Consider the following 21,700-nt stretch of genomic DNA (forward strand, 5'->3'; position numbering starts at 1 on the left):
AATGCAATTGGAATTAGATTGTTTAAGATGGGGCCACAGATTGTACAAAAGTTGGCCAATTTGGTTGAATTGACCAAAGTGATCAATTCAAACAGAAGTATTAGCAGCTTTAAATGTGTGTTAATTTTACAAAATACTATTTCATATAGGTCACATTATTGTTTTAAGGGGCTGAATCAGCATTTCAGGCAAGTGCAATGCTGAACGCAGATTCACGATTTTCGGGAATCTGCCTGTGTGCAGGATTCATTCTGCGAGTGTGCAGAATTTGACCTGCATAAATCGCACGCCCGCCCTTCTATGCCTGTGCCTGATTGACATGCAGAGGTATTTCAAAGGGTCGATGTGGTGGGGGGCTTTCCCGCGTGTCCGCCCTGTTTTCCGGGAGTGGCAAGGCCAGGAACTGCGTCGACGGACGCAGTTTCCTGGCTTTGCAAGCCGGCCAGCCTGAGTAAGCTGGGGCTTATTCAGCTGGCCGGCGGCCCGGTGCCATCCACTATCGCGACCATCGACCACCGATGATCATCCCAGCCTGCGTGCAGCTTTGCAAGTCCGTCCGATGCTGAATGACCGTTTGTTTTTTTAGTCGACTTAAAGTTATTTATATTAATTATTGAAAATGTACAGACATGGCGAGTACATCAAAAGGAATTTTAGTATAAACTGTGACGCATTACTTTAAAGGTATCAAAGCCCAATTTGTTTTCTTGTGTGTTTTTTTTTTTACAGGTCCCCTTTTATATTACTGTTAAAAACTACATAAATGTCTATTTTAATATAGTCAGGAAAAGGCTAATACGCATAATGCCTACATACATATTTATAATCAGGAATTAGCTTTGCAAACTGGTTGACAGATTTGACTTACCATTGCTATAGTGTAGGTGTCAGAATCTCCTATTATTGAAATATTATGGAGAGAATAAAAACAGGCATCTGCATTTAAGTATTACAATGTCAGGCTGAAAAATGGTTTCTTTACAATAGTAGGTCAGATAGATCCCACCTGCTGGTGACAAGCTCAGCTTCTCTTATAAATATTTATTCTGCAGAATTCTCACACACATTCTGTGAATTGTCGGCGAGGTTTTGTTCAGATGGGCGAGAAAGACACTCTGGCCAGAGCAGTGCGATATAGGCAAGCCGGTGATTATATATGAGTGTGTATGACCACGTATGTGTCTGCAGCACATCTGTATGGCATGTGAGATTCCAGAGATGTAATCCCATGTCCTGGGGTTGGAGCAAAGAGTTGACCTCTAGAGGCCTCCTGACCTTTTTGGAACTGGACCCAAAGATTCTCGGTTAACTAAACAGATATAGCTATGTTTCCGGACAATCGCTCTGAATGCTTTTTTCTTATCTCCTCAATTCATGAATTATTAAAGGTTCAGTAGACCAGATTAATTGGGGACAAGATATCACTTAATATATTACCTATATTACATAGTATATTACCCATCTCTTCTGGAAACTGTTGTAACAATGATAAAGTGGTTGGAATGGGCAAACAAATGTACAGGCAGATGTTTTGTGCTGTGCTTTCTTGGTCCTATGATGCCACACAAATGGGCGCCCCTATTGCATTCGGTATGTTCAAATCCCGGCAGCAGCAGCCCGATAGAGGAGGAAATCCCGATCGTCCTAAAGGTAAGTATAGCTAATCTAATTTTACCCCCTAACCCTCCTTTAGGGTGCCTAACCCTAACCTCCCTAACCCTCCTTTAGGGTGTCTAACCCTAACCTCCCTAACCCTAACCCTCCTTTAGGGTGCCTAACTCTAATCCTATGACTAACCCTAATCCCCCCTCTAAATACCTAAACCTAACCTCCCCCCCTTCCCTGCCGCCTAAACCTAAGGCCCTCTTGGGGGGTGCCTAACCCTAACCTCCCCCCGGGGGTGCCTAACCCTAACCCCCCCTTCCCCTAGCCTGACCCTAACCTCCCGGGGGGTGCCCAACCCTAAGTCCCCCCCGGGAGCCCTAAACCTAACCCTCCCCCCCCCAGGCTGTCCGCGCCCGGCATTCCTTCGATCGGGATGCCGTGCGCCAGTCTCCCGGCATCAGTAAAATGACAGGCGTCTAGATTTAGACGCCTGTCATGTATCCCTCGCCGTAATTAAGTAGTCTGGAAGCCGCCGGTCGGCATTGTGTCCGCCGGCTTCCCGTATGTATATGGCCCCAATTATAGTACAGCGTTCTAGGCGTTTGGTGCTTAAGTCAAGTGGTCTAATCAGATGAGAGCCAGTCAACATGGTTTCTTAGCGTGGCCAGCCCGACTGTTGTCTAATCAATCATGCTGATTAGGGTTACTTGTCATTTTGGACCAATATACAGTGACTTGGGACATCTCTGACATAAAATGTTATAACTGGGCACTAACCCTATTAATTTCCTCCTTTAAATTTTATTAGTGTAAATATTGAGGCATGGCTATATGAAAGGTACATATTTTTGGTATATGTTCTTTGACAGTGCTTGCAGAAATGGAGATTTATGACGCTTACCTTTTGAGTCTCTTTCTTCGTCTCCATAGGGGGCCCAGGGATAACACTGGGTATAGCCTGGAGATGAGAGTCAGGGCACCAAATAGCTAAATGCAAATACCCACAAGCCTCTCCTCTATACTCCGAAGAAGAAATAACCAACCAATGGTCTGACTTCTCTTCCCAATAATCCCTTTCCCTCCTCCCAGAGCCTTCCTGTTAGTCTTATTGAGCCGTAATAAATTGTTCATAGTCTGCACATTGTGATTACATAGAGCTCTCTTTAGCAGCTACATTACTGCAATCAAGCAAAGAAACATTATAAGGTTAGTCCCTTTAAGTAGAACTGATACAGCAAAAACTGATGAGCCCCCCACCCCATCCCATTAAAGAAATCTCCTAAAAGATGGCCCAGCAGTCAAGCGAATTATGAAATCATTTATCCAATGGTGATATATGGAAACTCATTTCATATACAAAGTAATCATCTATGGATGATTTCCCAGTAGTGTGGGTAATCTCCAGCGAAGACTCGCTTTATATCTTTTGCCAGTATAATGTTAGAAATTATTAGATTTTATTTAGAGTTGAAGATCAGCTTTTATAAGACGTATCAATAGGTGGAACATCACCCACTCTTCGGAAACTGATAGGATTTCATTTATAGGAGTCATACCATAAAAATAGTTTAACAATCTGATTAGATCATATAGCTTGTATATATGTGTTTTGCTTCAATTGATTCTGTTACACTTTGTAATGTGAAAGTTGGTGAGGTGGCTCATTTCAAGAGGAAAAGGGGAACGGGGAGTCTGGACTGCACACCCTAAAGGGTGTGCTGAGACTTGTAGTGCCATGCAGAAAAAAGAAAATGCAGGTGCACACTCTAAGCACTAAGAATGCTGATAGACAAAACAATTGTAATAAACTCTAAAGCTGGGTACACACTATACGATGTATTGTGCGACATGTTCCGACGCAAATCGGAACGATATATCGTACATATCATATAGGGTGTACATCTGATCCGTCATTCATTGAGGCAGTAGTATGTATCATACCTGGGTACTGGGCTGCGAATCCCAGAGAAATATATTTTTTTTATTTATATAGATATTTAGTATTTTTTTATTTTTACTTCCATCTTAATGTATACAGAATAATCAGGATGCCACTTATATATTATTGTAATTCGATTATTGTTATATACAGTATAAGTGTTATTATACTGGCGACATTGTTACATATTTTTAGTCATATGTTTGATATATATGTTGTTAAAATAAATAAATGAAAATGGCTAATAGTGGAATCCCAACAAGGAGGTAACTGAAAGGCCACACCTAAACACCCCTGAGACAACAGGTGTATGCTAATTAAAGCTTGGAACAAGTATAAAAGGGCAGCAGTGTCCAGCGATAAGTACTCTATGATAAAGCTTCCTTATCAAAAGCGAAATGCGTCAGTGGATACCTAAAGCTATCTATATTGCTACCTATTCTTGCTGTGGCACTCTTCGAGTCACTTGCTACAGCCGAAGCTGAACAGGGACGCTGATATCAATACCAATCCACCGATCACAAGCTGTTGCGAGACGGGAACACTGCAGCCTGGTTCAGTCAGTGGTGCTGTGAGCCCAATGACCACTCTGTGGAGGGAGCTAACACAGTTCATCGAAGATATATAATTGTTGTCTCACCAAGAAAAGTTAATTACCTACTGATATTAACATCACAGGAGGGGTGCGACTGAAGCCAGAATCCTACTGATTACACCGCGGCTCCTGTGATAAGTAGGAACTACAACTATTTATCTTACCTAATTTACACAGAAGTATATTTACTAAAGTGTGGGTTTTTAGAAGTGGAGATGTTGCCCATAGCAACCAATCAGATTCTGCTTATCATTCATCTAGCACAGGCATGTCAAACTGAAAATACTAACTGGGCCGAATATTCAAGGTCTACGAGTTTGTGGGCCGCAACAAAAAAAAAAAAGTCTTATATGCAATGTTGAAAGGTTTATTATTAATAATTAATAATAATAATTAATAATTTGTGCCCATTATGCAATGCCCCTTATGCAGTGCCCCCAGTAATGCCCCTTATGCAGTGCCCTAGTAGTGCCCATTATGCTGTGCACCCAGTAATGCCCCTAGAAGTGCACCTTATGCAGTGCCCCCAGTAATGCCCCTTATGCAGAGCCCCCAGTAATGCCTCTTTATGCAGAGCCCCCAGTAATGCCCTTAGCAGTGCCCCCATTAATGCCCCTTATGCAGAGTCCCCAGTAATGCCCCTTATGTTGTGCCCCCGTTAATGCCCCCTCCCAGTATAGAACAGGCCCCACTCACCTATCTGTGCAGTACTTAACTTTCTAAACGACGGCCTCAGGACACCACTCCAGTGCACACCGTCCCGCGTAAACGCTGCCGCTGACTGGATCTAATTACATCCAAAGCGGCAGACGCAGGCTCCGCTCGTCGCAGGCGACGTCATGACGTCACCCGCGCGCTGCATCACTGGGAACGCTAGCCTCTGAAGCGATCAGGGGATTCTGATCGCTTCAGAGACCACTGTTGCCAGCCTGTGAAGTAAACACTGCCCGATCGGAGCTTTGCTCCGATCGTGGCAGGGGTGTGGGCCGAATATTATATATATGTGAGTCCACACTCTGGGGCTGCAGAAAATGTTTATTCGGGCTGCATGTTTGACATGCCTGATCTAGCACCTTCCAGAAGATAATAGCTAGAATCTGATTGGTTGCTATGAGCAACATCTCTACTTCTAAAAACCCAGAGACTTTGGAACAAATAGAGTGGCACAAATCACACATTTAATCCGATGGAAGTTTTTTAATTGCTTATGGTTATTTAAAAGTGGTAATTATAGAGAATTAAGTGGTCTATTTACTAAGCAGTGTTACTGTTAGGAGACAGAGGGCCTGATTCAGAGCAGCTCGTAAGCGGCCTCTCGTTTGCTCCGAGCGATGTTTGCCCAACTGCGCATGCGTACGGATCGTTATACGCATGCGCGAACCAGTCAGTGCGGCCGAAATTCATGTGCTCGCAAAATAGCGAATGCCTGATAATTTGAGTGACAGAATGAAGCGTATGTGGGTGGTAACAGGGGAAGGAGCTTGAAAACGGGGAGTGGAGATCCGAACGCAGGCGTGCTTAAAGGTCAAAACGGGCGTTTTATGGGTGTGCATAATTAAAACAGCAGCGTCATTGACCACGTCACTGGGTTATTTTATAGTCAGAACTGCTCGCAAAATTGTGGCAGCAAAAACCAACCACAAGAATAGCGAGCAGTTCATACCCTGGTCGATGTACTAGATTAATCTAATAAATAGCGGACATGACGTAGGATGCGAGTGGCCAGGGGGCGTAGTTTCCCAAAAAACGACCGCAGGTTTTGTTCACTCGTTCAGACCTAGAGGCGTGAACAGACCGCAAAGAGCGAACGGTTCATTTGAATAGCCACCCCTATTTTCTGGACGAGCGAGCGCTAATTGCGTCCGGCTCTGAATCAGGCCCAGAGTGAAAAGTGATAAGGTGCCAGCCAATCAGCTCCTAACTGCCATCTCACAGGCTGTGTTTGAAAAATGACAGTTGGGAGCTGATTGGCTGGCACCTTATCACTTTTCACTCTGTCTCCTAACAATGCTTAGTAACTAGACCCCTATATGCTTATGCAGTATTCGCCATTTTATAGATGCAATTTATGTGAATTAAATATATTCTGATATATATATATTTTATATTATATAAAAGTGGCATATTGACTACTTTTTCTGCCATGCCAAGATTTTATATATTAATCTTATATATTTTCATTCACAGATGTTATTAGTGCAGCACCACTATTGTAATTAATTATATTGTGGCTTAGTTTCAAGTTTATGTGACCCTACACAGGCTCATAAGGTTACTGCAGCTGTGTGGTAATTTTATTGACATCTGCGCCTGATTTGGTTTTCTGTGTTCTTAGCACGATTGGCCAAAAATGCATGCCCACCTACCATGTCAAGGCAAACCTCATGAGGTAGGTCCCTTGTACTGACACATTATATACATTTATTCAGGACTTACCTATAGCAGTTCCTATTCTAATGTGTAGACCGCAACGCAAGGACCTATACTAATAAAAATCTCCTAAGGGCAGGTGGTAGAGGTGCCAGTCCAGACTGAAGAAGTCTCACCTTCAAGTGTACAAATAAAAACAAATTTAAAACTTGTCTGTCCTGTTTTTACGGCTTACATTTGGCAACATAAAATCTCGAGGAGGTTTCACACCCAATGAACTCAATTATAAATTGGTATTTGTGGCGTATCATTTGGATGGAGCAGCAAGTGTCACTTGCCTGTGGAATTACACATACAAACTGCTAATCTGTCAGGTCTTGGCCCAGGACGTGAGTATTAAATATGAGGAAAGCTCAGACAGCTGTCCCAGGCTGCAGACCTTGTGCCTGTCAGACGCTATTTTTTTTTTGTCCAGCAGGCTCTTCATGGTGTCCACTAGTTTGATAGATCTAATATTGTCTACAAATGTTTATAGTACTTTATGCAAGGTTATGAAAAGTGCCAATTTGTGGTTGCTGTCTTAAGGTGCGTATCCACTACCCAATTTTACCAGGCGATTGAACGATAATGACGTCGCTTGCAAATCGGGCACAAATCGGGTATTTTAATGTCAAAAACGACCAGCGATGTGAGTGCTCGCTGGTCGTTTTTGACATCTATCATCCCTCAAACTTGCTGGTCAACCTGACGACGTTGTCAAGTTAGTCATGTTCGGGGTGATTGATGTGCCTACTCTGAACGACTGAACGTTCATTGTAGGCACATCACAGACTGTGAAACGACTGCACGATTACAATGTCATACTCGTGCTCTCATTTCACAGTAGGCAAGTGGATGTGCGGCATTACACCAGAATACCAGCCAACATTAGAAAAATCTGAATCGGGACATGGGGGTGTGGCTGCAGCACACTGGAAGCCTGCAAAGTGGGCGTGACCACCACCGAAGGCGTGCTTCGAATTTTTTAAGTGCTAAGCCACCCTCACCATTTTATTGGTACACGCTCTGAAGGCACCAGCCTCCGCTGTGCGTGGCAGGGGCAAATACTCCCCAAACCCTCCTCTAATCGGGACAAATGTGGCGACCGCAGGGTGATGGGACAGTCTCCTCAAGTCAAGATGGTTGGGAGTTAATCACCCACACCCCTGTTCTTCTGCAGTTCTAATTACTCTTCCAATGTTAAGGCAATGGGGAAGACATTACTAGCAAAAGTCTTACCACCATGGGGGCTACCGATGACCCTGAAATCCAACCCGGGTAGTGACCGGGGTTGGACACAGGAAGGACTCATATTAAGGGGTAGTGTAAACGGGTAACCTGAGTCAGACGACCCGGGTCCCGTTTACAGCATGGAGAGATCCGGACTTCTGGTGCTTGGAGATGATGTCATCTGCAAGCTACGGAAGAAGAGTTCCACTGCACACGGGTGCAGATTGAATGGTGACGTGAAGAGGGTCTGCTCCGGTTTGAAAGAGTGTTCCAAATCACGGGTCAGACCCGGGAATTTAGTGGAAAAGGGGTGTAATAGTAACGTATGTTAGACTATGTACAGTCGGGTGCATAAATATTGGGACATTGACAGAATTTTCATATTTTGGCCTCTATTCACCACCACAATGGCTTTGAAATGAATCAAACAAGATGTGCTTTAACTGCAGACTTTCAGATTTAATTTGAGGGTAATTACATCCAAATCAGGTGAACAGTGTAGGAATTACAACGGTTTCAATATGTGCCGCCCACTTTTTAAGGGGCCAAAAGTAATGGGACTATCAACTCAAAAGCTATTTCATGGACAGGTGTGGGCTATTCCCTCGTTATTTCATTATCAATTAAGCAGGTAAAAGGTCTGGAGTTCATTCTAGGTGTGACATTTGCATTTGGAATCAGTTGCTGTCGACTCTCAATATGAGATCCAAAGAGCTGTCACTATCAGTGAAGCAAGCCATCATTAGGCTGAAAAATCAAAACAAACCCATCAGAGAGATAGCAAAAACATTAGGTGTGGCCAAATCAACTGTTTGGAACATTCTTAAAAAGAAAGAACGCACCGGAGAGCTCAGCAACACCAAAAGACCTGGAAGACCATGGAAAACAGCTGTGGTGAATGACAGAAGAATTATTTCCCTGGTGAAGAAAAACCCCTTCACAACAGTTGGCCAAATCAAGAACACTCTCCAGGAGGTAGGTGTATATGTGTCAAAGTCAACAATCATGAGAAGACTTCACAAGAGTGAATATAGAGGGTTCACCACAAGATGTAAACCATTGGTGAGCCACAAAAACAGGAAGACCAGATTAGAGCTTGCCAAACAACATCTAAAAAAGCTATTACAGTTCTGGAACAACATCCTATGGACAGATGAGACAAAGATCAACTTGTACCAGAGTGATGGGAAGAGAAGAGTATAGAGAAGTATGGGCATGTATGGCTGCCAATGGAACAGGTTCCCTTGTATTTATTGATGATGTGACTGCTGACAAAAGCAGCGGAATTAATTCTGAAGTGTTTCGGGCAATATTATATGCTTATATTCAGTCAAATGCTTCAGAACTCATTGGACGGCGCTTCACGGTGCAGATGGACAATGACCCGAAGCATACTGCAAAAGCAACCAAAGAGTTTTTTAAGGCTAAAAAGTGGAATGTTATGCAATGGCCAAGTCAATCCCCTGACCTGAATCCGATTGAGCATGCATTTCACTTGATGAAGACAAAACTGAAGGGAAAATGCCCCAAGAACAAGCAGGAACTGAAGACATTTGCAGTAGAGGCCTGCCAGAGCATCACCAGGGATGAAACCCAGCGTCTGGTGATGTCTATGCGTTCCAGACTTCAGGCTCTAATTGCCTGCAAAGGATTTGCAACAAAGTATTAAAAAGTGAAAGTTAGATTTAGGATTGTTTAGTTTGTCCCATTACTTTTGGCCCCTTAAAAAGTGGGAGGCACATATAGAAACCGTTGTAATTCCTACACCGTTCACCTGATTTGGATGTAATTACCCTCAAATTAAATCTGAAAGCCTGCAGATAAAGCACATCTTGTTTGTTTCATTTCAAAGCCATTGTGGTGGTGCATAGAGGCCAAAATATGAAAATTCTGTCAATGTCCCAATATTTATGCACCTGACTGTATATCGCATAGTGTGTAACATAGTTGCCGACATTCGTCGGTTGATATAGCGGGGAGGGTAACTCGGCATAGGAGGGGTCGTGGCTGAGACGCAGAATTGGGAGTAGAATGGGGGTGTGACGACACGACACAGTGCCGAGATTACAGATCATCGTCCTCAAGTGGACGACTGCGTGTACTTTGTAAGGCGCTGCGGACACTCTGTGGCGCCATATAAATAATAATAAAATGAAACATAGAAACACGCTGGATGGTATGAATTAATGTAGCCTGTATGCTTTTAACAAAGGCCCTGACTACTCACTGCTTCAGATAAGCACACTCCAAGAATAGCACAATGACATTGAAGCAATTTATCAGTAACTACAGACGTGGGGCTTGGAGAGATTATTTCCTTATTCTCTACAGTTAGGAGAAGGAGCACTAACGCTAATTTCAGCAATGACTGAATTCTACTGATCTGTAGCTAGTCCAGAGATAAGCTTATTCCCCGCTCTCCAGCCCCAGCAGGAAATTCCTGAGTTTAGTCATCGACAACAATGCACAGGAATTTATAAGACCGTAAAAAAGCCGCGTCCTGCTATCCCATAAATTATAAACATTGATTATATACATTGCAAGGCACGGTATAAATTCTGGTTGTGATTAAATCCGCACACAAACCATGGTTGCTGTCCTTCAGTAAATTTCCCGGCAGTCAGTAATTATTGTTATTAATATTTATTTATATAGCGCAGAGCATATTCCGTTGCGCTTGGGAACGCAGTAATAAAACAAGGCTGGGTATTAACAGACAGAAATAGAAGGCTTCCCGTCAATCCTCGCCAGTCAGTATGAAAAAAATACAAAACAGTAGAAATAAAAAAAAGAAAAATAAACTTCACGCTAATGTTTTTTAGGTGTTATTAGGTTAATAAGCCCCCTGTTTCAGTCCCTGGTAACTCATCTAACTGCTACAAATTTTCCTTTTTGATAATGTTTCTCTTTTTTGGGAGAGCGAAAGAAAGGAAACACTTATGGTATGTGGAATCTACTGTATGTGGAATTTACACCACATCACATCCACTGGTTGCTAGGAGACAGGGTGACTGCTGGGCATCCTGAATACAGCCATATACGTTGTTAACTGGATCTCTTGCTGAATGGAGATGCTAACCCATACTGTACCTCCACAAAAAACGAATAATTCCCTACAATGATCCAAATCACTAGGCTACACCTCTCCTCAGGGTCCACGAATTGGGACAGTCTCACCAAAATAGGGACTGTTGGAAGGTGTGGCACTGTGTGGCACAGTGTTAGTGCACTGGTAACCAGGAATGTATTTTAGGGTTCTATTTACTAAGCCTTAGATGGAGATAAAGTGGCAGGAGATAAAGTACCTACCAACCAGCTCCTAACTGTAATTTTTCAAACACAGCCTGTGGCATGACAGTTAGGAGCTGATTGGCTGGTACTTTATCTCTGTTTATTTTATCTCCATCCAAAGCTTAGTAAATAGACCCCTAAACTTCTTTCCCCTCTTGGCCCCATAACATCACCGCTGCTCTTTATGGTCCCAACACCCATCACTGCATATCATCTGGATAAAATTGTTATTAATTTTGGCCCATGACTAAATGCTTATAATATGCCAAATTTAATTTTTTAATATACAAACTGAATAAGAGAAAACACATTATATGTAAATGATATCGCCATCCTAGGTCTCATGCCATAGCCATAGCATTGTGTTTGTTCCATTGTCCATCCAACACACATGTCCATTATATACTCCATTCACTCTGGCCCTATGCAGGCCAAGATGGGAGATATATGGTTGTGTCTGTTTAAACAGGCAACTGAAGCACAATTGTCTGATCCTCTCATAGACTCTGCGCTATTCAGGCTTTGATTAATTTATTACTACATGCAGCTTTACTATCGATAGTTTCATGGGACATCCAGCCTTGGCATTCGAACCACCATCCTTCATTTCCTCCTCTTTCCCAGCTCCATCCTGTACATCAAGTCTATGTCTCTCTCCCATCCATGTTTCCTTTAATAAAACACTGACTGGGTGAAACGTGATATAGTTATGAGACTGGTGGCCACATGGCCGTCGGTCTCAATCCCGACAGTGGAATCCCGTCAAGGGATTTAATATAGGCGTCGAAATACCGACGCCTATGTTAATCTCGACACCGGAACGCCGAGGATGCCAGCCCGAACTAGGTAAGTCTGGAGCGCTGGTAGCGTTAGCCGCGCGGGCAGTGTTAGGATTAGGGAGTCTAGCGGGGTTAGGTTTGGGGGGGGAGATTAGGGTTAGGCACCCCTAGGGGGGAGGGTTAGGGCTAGGCACCCCCAGGGAGAGATTAGGGTTAGGCACCCCCCTGGGAGGGTTAAGGAGCGGTAAGAGGGAGTTAGGGTTAGGCACCCCTGGGGGGAGGTTAGGGTTAGGCACTAGGGGAGAGGTTAGGGTTAGGCATCACTAAGGGAGGGTTAGGGGGGAGGCACAGGGGAGGGTTAGAGTACTTACCTGCCCCAGTCAGGATCTCCCCCTGTCGGGCATCCGCTGTTGGGATTTCAACAGACGCCGGTATATTCCGGTGAAACATTATAATGAAGATGTTTCACCGGTGACGGATCGCAGAACATCGATGGGGGGAGGTCAGCGTTTCCACCTGGAAATGCTGGCATTTGCCATCGCATCGCCGGATCGCGACTAACAGTCGCTGATGTATGGCCACCTTAAGGCTGGGTACACACGTAAAGCTTTTCTGTCCAACCATCCAACTAGTTGATTGGTTGGAATGAAAATCTGGTAAGCTATGAAAGCAAATGACAATCAGCAATTTGCTCCCAAAAGCCGGAAAATGGACAAAAACTGTTGTTTGATCAAATTGTTTAGATCAAACATTTAACAAACTTGTCTGATGACCATTTTCATCTGTTTTCTGGCATTTAGGAGCAAATTCCTGATCATCAGTTACTCCCATACGTTACCAGATTTTCATTCCAACCAATCAACTAGTTGGCCGGTTGGACAGAAAATCTTTACGTGTGTACCCAGCCTACAGTGTGAATGGCATAATTTGTTCGCTTTCTACAGCTGGTCATCTTGCTTTCCCCACTGAGAGACAGTCAGTGAAAAAATAGTGAACATTTCCAGTGGGGCAGTGTGAGAGTTCAGTTGTGTCAGGCTGGCAGGCGCTCTGAACTCTAAAATGTTTCCATCTAGTAAAGTCCTGGCATTAAATCCCTCCTGTGCTGAATAAAGTGTAGGGGGAATGCTAGTCCCATCAGAGGACTGAAGATTCTGCAAATTTCTCAGAGTATAATCGCTCCCAAGGTGCAGCTGGGAAACAGTCAGCATGCAAAGTGCCAGTCTGGCACCACTCTTAAAGTATTATACGGAAGTAATGACATGCAAAATAGAGTTCCCAAAACACAAGGTCTTTCTCCAGAAGAGGAACAGAAGTCAAAAACACTTTCCCTTTATCAGCTGTTAAAACAGCAGGATTTTGTCATAAAAGCTAAGTAACAAATACACATCAGCATTATTATTATTAACCTTTATTTATAAGGCGCCACAATTTTCCACAGCGATGTGCAGAGCAGATATACAAAACTTTCTGTGCTAAAAAATGTATAATAAAATATAAACTATTCTGCAAGTAGAACAGATTCATGTAAAATATATCTGCTCCATGGCCGACAAAGATAAAGGCAGCTTTCTGACAGGATGTATAAGTACAGTAACTCATGAGAACCAATAAGATATTAGCTTTAATAGATTACAATTATACTGCCCTCAGGGATTGGTCAAAAAGTAAAGCATAGCAGATTATTAATTACTCCAAACCTCCTCTCCAAAAGATACACTACAAAGGCAGCTCTTCGACAATAAGCGACTGCGGGCACAGGACAAAAATCTCAAACAACAAAACTAAGCATACTTACCTGCTTCATTAATATTAACCCTGGGAATTGTGAAGGGTGAAGTTCAGACAGGAGGTGAGTGAGGGGGCTAATGAACCATGGTGTAATGCTGCGATTTCTGGCACTTTGCCACAGGGGTGTGGCCATGATGACATATTGCGGATGAAAGCCCAGGAGAGCTCCCTCATTCCAGAATTCCCCCCAAAGTCAGGAGTATCCCAAACATTCAGGGAGAGTAGGCTAGTATGCCTCAATTATCTCCTGTTAAACTTGCATTGACATCATTAGCCATTTCTCTATAGGTGATTACACCAATCTGTACAAGGTAATTCTGTTAACTAGTAGACCGCAAGCAGGCCCCTCATACTGCTCCATAGCTCCAGAGGATAGAAAGATTCCGCCATACAAGGGGACGTTCAAAACATGGCAATAACATACTTCCCAGCAGTTCACTTTTTAAATGTTAAAATATACAGTATTCACAAAACAGCACATGTATGACCACAGACATGTATTTATTCCAGCAATGAACACATATGATTACTGCTAGAATGGAAATCAGCCCCATGTTGACCTGCCTAGGTTGATTGTGCTATGACAAAGTGGACCCCAGCCTGATGGCGTTCCCCACATTCATTGCCCTCCTGCCTTAGCGGCAACCTATCCAGGTTGTCTAGCATAGGGACGGTTGAGAATTTGTAGGGGTCACACTGCCTGTTTTTATTTAGTTATTTGTAATGTACAGTACAGAGCTTCTCCCATCCATTTCATTAGTGTATTTGTTTCAATGGGTGTTCAGCGTGCATCACACGCAGTGAAATCCCCATTAAAAGGAATGGGCCACTGACTTTGTTTATGCCACGTTAAATGCATATCGAATGCTGTTCTAATTAAGTATCTTATATAATTTAATTCAAGAGTGGTTTTCACTTGCGTTTTTTGCACAAGCACCATGTCAGTGGGTAGCCAGCATTTTTCGTTTGTGCATCAAAAATATAAGATATAAAAGTTTTGTCAAAGAAGTGCTACCTGCTTTGCGGCAATTACATTTGTAGTTCATGCAGTAGAACATTTTTTAATTGTTCAAATGTGAAATGTATGCCCTGTTGCTACTTCACAATGGACCAACTGGATCCAGTATCCACTGCCAAACCAGTATAATTGAGTTTTAAGAAGTATGGAAACAGCTGGAGAGAAGCAAAAAACCTCCAATAGATCAAGTGCAAATTTAAGCAATAGGATAAATGAATGCTTACATTGTAGTCACAATTTTGGAGGTGATTTACGGTATCACTATTGTCCATATGGGGAAAAAAGTAGATTCTGCTGGAAGATAAAACACTGAATTGCTTAATGTTTTGAGCGCATTTTGATCATCTCTAATGTCCACATTGGTTATAAAAGCTGAACCACTCTTTCGTATTCTCTGCAACGCGTTTCGGAGGAATAATTCTAACTCCTTCCTGGATACAGGACAGAAACTATGTACAGATTCCTGATGATAAAGGTGTGCAAACATGCTGCACCACTCAATTACTATACAGGTTGAGTCTCCCATATCCAAAATGCTTGGGACCAGGGGTATTTTGGATATCGGAATATTCCGTAGTTTGGAATATTTGCATACTATAATGAAATATCTTGAGTATGGGACCCAAATCTAAACACAGAATGCATTTATGTTCTATATACACCTTATACACACAGCCTGCAGGTCTTTTTATACAATATTTTTAATAATTTTGAGCATCAAAAAAAGTTAGTGTACATACATGAAACTTATTTATGTTTCATATACACACAGCCTAAAGGTTATTGTATACTGTATTTTAATGATTTTGTGCTTTAAAAAAAGTTTGTGTACATTGAACCATCAGAAAGCAAAGCTTTCACTTTCTCAGTCATACTAAAAATATTCCGTAATTCGGAATATTCCGTATTTTGGAATATTTGGATATGGGATGCTCAACCTGTACTAACTAAAATAACAGTTAACAATAGAAGGTTTAATAGTATCAATAGTTTGTAAAATGGTATCAATAAATCGGGAGATATAAAACGCTAATAAAATCAGTAGGTTTCCCTTCCTACCATTGTTGAAAGTATTTTTCCTTTAACATACTATTTATTATGTTAGAACAAGATTGTATCCATGTTGTGACCTGGGGACAATGCTCATGCAAGCCATAATGAATGCGCACTTAAATTATGTCATTTTTATAAATAAATCATTATACTCATAAGACTAAAAAGGACATAACTGGCCAACATACAAACTAGATTTAATAAGGATATAAGTATATTAATTAACCGAATTTTGGTACAGTTACACAAAAATATATAACAAAGTATTTCTCAAATATGAATTACTTGACTTTGCTTCTATTATATATAGTGATGGCGTCTCTCAGTTATAGAAAGCATAGACAGTCATGTTATGGTGAGACAATGTATATGACCTTATGCATTACTTACTGCTATATGAATGGGTGCTTCAGCCGTCCAGTTGTGAATAAAATTTTTATTTTTAAATGAGAATAATCATGTACTACAAAAATAAATGTAAGGAACTTTAAAGAGGAAATGTCTCATTGTTTTCCATGGTCAATTCCCATTAAATTTCTGCTTGTAAATAAGCTGAAGATCATTTCTGTAAACAATTGTGACCACAAAGGTCGAGAATAGCAGTGAAGGAGGAAGGCATAGGGAAGGCTGGGCTAACTTTAGATCCAGTATCAATAATGGTTATCTGTAATGCTGAGCCAGCGTCCCTATTGAGACTTTACGAGGGGACATGTCAGGGTCGCTTGAGGAAGTGAAGCATTCTATATAGCGTTTAGTTTGTGCACTGTACTGTACACTACGGTGCTGACTCATCGGCTGTCTTGCCATTGTTCCCATCATTCAAAACACATGCAACATAACATTTGTCATTTTCCCTGAGAACCTGTCTAGGTAGAGGCTTTGTGGCTGCTGAATAGTGTACGGCAAGCCTGCCTGTACAAGGGCTCAAAAACATCAGCAATTGCTTATTATCTGCTGATTTTGCATTTCTAGATATTCTTTACAATTAAAGGGAATATTGTAGGCTTCATCTGGAGCTTTCTTGGTGGGCCGGTGGCCCAGGGGTCTTCGTATTCTTTTTTTTAAATTGAACTGCGCCCTCTTTTTGATGGCACAGGCTTATTAATGGCCAGACCAAACATTAAAATGCTTCCAGGTGGCTTGCTCTAACCCAGGGACCAGCCACATTACTGCTTAAGCTCAGGGCTGCTCCGTTCCTCCCTTCCCAACAGCCCACCGCTGAAACACATCCTATAATAGATTTCAAATAGTTATTGTCAATTAAAAAGTGCTTAGTACACAGTCAGCAGGACAAAGCACATTGGGGGGGGCTGTGAGTTAGGGATGGCCATCAATGATTACCAACCATCAATGGTTAATCACTGATGGCCAATGGTTTTGCCATCAATGGCGGAATCCAATGGTTTTCCACCATCGATGGCACATAGCCTCACAATGTTTTTTTTTCTTCTCCCTGTTGCCAGTACACGGAACATGGCCCCCAAAACTGATTGGCCCGATGTCCAGTGGCTAGTAGAGCAGGGCTGACCATTGGTGGGCGAAACTATTGATGGATTCCTGACTATGGTTACACACCATCGAGGTTATCCACCAATGGTACCATTGATGGGTAACTCTATTGTGAGATGAGAGCCAACCAAAAAAAAAGGAATAACTTTGCACTTAGAGTGTGACATGGTTCTGCCAAAGTGTAAAGTTACTTGCTTTTTCTTCCTTTGCTCCCAGCTCTGAATCATCCCCCATTATAGCCAGCAGTTCCCAGCACATTATACCCAGCAGTGACATAGACAGTTTAGCACTGAGGACCCGATTCAGACCCGCTCACTAGGAAGCGTTCGCGCGCAGCCAGCCCATGTTTGCATTCTGCGCATGTTTACGCATCGCAGTGCGCGTGCGCAAACCAGTCCGTGCATAGACAGCCCAGCAGAGTGAGTGACAGGACAAGCCGTTTGTGGGTGTTGACAGGGGTTGGTCGATGAAAACGGGCGAGTGGTGGTGCGAACGCAGGCGTGCCCGAGTGTCTTAATGCCGATTTCAGAGGCGTGCATAATTAAGGCGGAGCGGTATAGTACATGTCACTTGGCTGAATTTTACACTGAAGTGCTCGAAGTGCTTGCGGTAGGGTATGTCAACCACAAGTACTGCGTTCGCTTCCGATGGTACTTGATGTTACCGATGGTTGCATACACATCCTGGAGATGACGTGCATATGTGGGCGTCTTAAGACAGGCTGGTGGGTGCCTGCATACACAGCGTGATCGCACGCCAAGACATAGTGGGCGTGCTAGTGGGCGTGCTAATGCCTTGCTGTGGGTTTGCTGGATTTGCATAGGCTGGTGAGTGCGAACGCATCTAGCAAGTGGGTCTGAATCGAGCCCTGAGCTCCATAGATTGACATGTCTTCTGCACAGCAGTCCAAGCAGCGTTGCTCCAGTACGACATGCCCGGGGCTGTCATGTGACCAGATTTCCCCAGGATACTCTAACTTTTTCTCCTCAATTTAACTCGCGATACTTATGTTCCGGGTAGTTACTTTCCAGATTCCCCAAAAGTAACAAGTATAAACAGTTAATGTTCTACTCTGTTACTGAGTATGAGGTGTGTGTGATAGCTGGGGCAAACTCAGGTTACATAATTGTCCCAGTTTCCCCCCCCCCCTTCCCGCCGACAGCCGACGAATTGGCCAGTCAGTACACATTGGACGAACCGTGCCCGACCGCCCGATATGTCGGCCCCTGCCGCATCGTCAGACTGAGCTGCATGTAGGGCCGACCTGACGATGCAGCTGACAACCCCACGGGAGAGCACACCGCCTGACATAGTGGGTTCACATTGCACGTTTTGAACGATTTGATGTTCCGAACTGTCAGAAATCGTCAAATCGGCCAAAATATCGTCTAGTGTGTACCCAAGTTTAGTCTTGCAATAGTTTACTATAACAGAAATACACTGACCACTGGCTACACATCGTATCCGCTATGTAAACTCTACTGTACAGTACATACACCTATACCACCACCTGCGTCCACGGGTTACCTACGTCTTGTCTGCAATCAGAATGTCAACAAGCAGAATCTGGACCCCAGAAGTCAGGTGCCGGGATGTCAGAAAGTGTAAAATGCCATTTTAGGAGTGACGGCAGTTCAACTTAAATTCATCATGATTCATGTTTACAGTTGTGTGTAATATATTGTAAGTAACAGTTTACACTTGCCAATAGTGGGGAGCCTGCCTTCTGTGCATCCCCATAATGCTTATCTACCAGCACACTACATCCCGGTTACACTACTGCTTACTATTATCAACAGCAGCAGTGAGCAGGGCTGGATTGTCATCTAGGAGAGGAGAAACAAAAAGTGCAACAACACGGAATGTGTACTCTAATGAGAGAGATATGTCAGTTATACCTACCTATCAGTCAGTCACATGCTACCAGTATAAGTGCAGCAACTACGCAGCATCTATATTGGGTGTATCTGCATGATGAAAGCCGTGTAAATACTCTGGGGTCAGACCTAGTGTTCTAAATAAAATACTGGGACATGCAGCTGGTGAGGGCTCAGGTCATTGCTGTCTGGCTCCCTACACCCTCCTGCTGCCCAATCTATAAATACCGCTCTTCTCAGCACTCCCTTTCCGCCCGGCACTGTGAGCAGCTAATTTCACTTCATAGGAAAAACTTTATGAGGATGAACTGATTACGTACCATAAATAAAACAGGATGATTAAAAATAAACATACAAAACAACTTCACAAATAAAAAAAAAAAAGGATCTTTGATGAACATATTACATTGAGGAAGAAAATTACACACCAACCAAGTGGGTAGGGGGGTATATATGTTAATATGGTGTCAAAAACAAACATAAATCTTGTTTTATTCATCTATTTGAAAGTTTCAGCAACATTCCTGTAGGTGTCATATACCTACTTGCAGGACCGAAAGGAGATCTATTGGGCACCGCTAGTAGGGGGCATTGCCATGGTGTAGTTGCATAGCCACACCTTGCTGGGAATACTGGGGTCCTCTGTACATGCCTCTATGGCCTAACCAATGTTCTGGGGTAGGGATAGCTATCAGTGGGTCAATAGACCCATCAATAGACTTCCCTTTGGTGAGGAATGGCAGGTAGTAGGACAAGGGAAGGGGACGGGACAGCTGGAGGCGGGACTAAGCTCCTTGCTCCCTGCGATGAGTGGAAAAAAAATAAAACAACATTGCTTTCTTCCCACCATCGATGGTGGAGAACCATCGGATCTCCACCATCATTGGCAAAACCATTGACCATTGGTGGCAAATCTTCGATGGCTGTTAACCATTGACGGTCATCCCTATTGTGGAAGGTATTTGTGAATAGAGAGATGAGGCACTAGGTCTAATCTTTTTAGCAGTGCTGGGCACTTCAACTTGCATGGACACCAAGGTTTTACCAAAGCACAAGGATTGTGGAGTGATATTATTATTAAGAGACAAAAGTGCCTTATTCAGAGATGTACGCAAAATCGATGTTGGACGCAAAGGAGCGATTTGTCTTTGTGCATGCATCAAAGCTCCACTGCGCAGCGATGAATTAGCGACGGCAGTCGCAGAGAGGATTTATTTACAAAATGAGTTACAGGTAGCCAGCGTTTAGGGGCGATACAGAGGGGTGGTTAGAAAATCGCACGCGTGTTGGGACTATTTTCTGGGCGTGCTCTAGTGAGCCTCTGCAAATTCATTCGCCGCTGCAGAAGCAACTTAGGTGAGATGGTCATTATGAGACAGCATAGGCTTGCTCAAAGGTTCGGTGGGCGAACGATGTATTAATCTCAGTGTACAAAACGGCGGCTGAGTAATTAGCATAAATCAGCTGTTTACGCGATCGCAGCATTGATGCCCATTGCGTGCATCTCTACATCAGGCCCAAGGGTGGAGAAGGGCAATGTTCGCGGTGTCCCCCAATGTGTGGATTCTACTCCATAAAAAAACATGAATTTTACAGCAGCTCTGAGCTTCCAGAGATCCGGTCTTGGTACATACCTCAATGGGACACATTTTGTTCCTTTCAGCTCTGTACACAATGTGAAATGCTAAATCTGTCAAAGTCCCCTTAATGTCATTAATAAATAAAGTCATAAAAAAGCAAAAGCTGGCAATATTTTAGCAGAAAAATGGAAATGTTTAATTTAATGATAGAAAAGGTTCTACAGTAAAGTGGCAGAAGTTGTGACAATACACTTTTGCACAGTGCACCTCTATAGATTTTCCTGCCTCTCTGCACACCTAGGCGTATGTCTAGTTTGCGCAGATGTCTCCTGAACAGAGAGTAGGTCTCCACCTTGACCATCCCTACCAACCACTGCACCTACCGTAGGTGCAGGGGGTGCGGCTGCTATGGGGCCCAGAACGCCTACAGGGCCCGGCCCTCCCCATGCACCTATGGTGCCAGGACAGCCAAGGTTGCTTCCTCCTTCAGCATCAGTGTGCTGCGCATGGCAAGCACATCTTCCCTCCTGGTCGGTTCCACCTCCGTCTCTACTCACTGACTGATACTGGGAGAAGGAGTGGCTGTGATCCGGGGATGTCCCGGCAGACTCAGCAAGGCTCCCCCCAGCATCAGTCAGTGTTACAGTGAAGAAAGATGGAGCCGACCGGGAGAGGAGATGTGCCTGCCCTGCGCAGCATACTGCTGAAGGAGGGCGCGACCACGGAGCAGAGGTAAGTCACGTAGAGGAAGGGGAGGAGTGTGGGGGAGTGCGGAGGGGGGAGACCTAGCGGGGCCCATAAAAATATTGCTATGGGGCCCCCCTAAGTCTAGTTATGCCCCTGCTCCCAACTATCCTGATTTAGGTGGTACATTCCTGATTTGAAGGTGGTCTCTCTTTCACGATCGGGCCAGAAGTTTGGGAGGTATATCCTGGCATTAAAGGTCCTAGGGCAGGACGTACTAAGCATCGCATGCTCTTATCGGGAGAGCTGTGCTTTGCGATTTTCATCACATTTCTAGGTACAT

Source organism: Taudactylus pleione, unplaced genomic scaffold (genome assembly GCF_031769625.1).
Source record: "Taudactylus pleione unplaced genomic scaffold, aTauple2 ptg000051l, whole genome shotgun sequence".
NCBI lineage: Eukaryota > Metazoa > Chordata > Amphibia > Anura > Myobatrachidae > Taudactylus > Taudactylus pleione.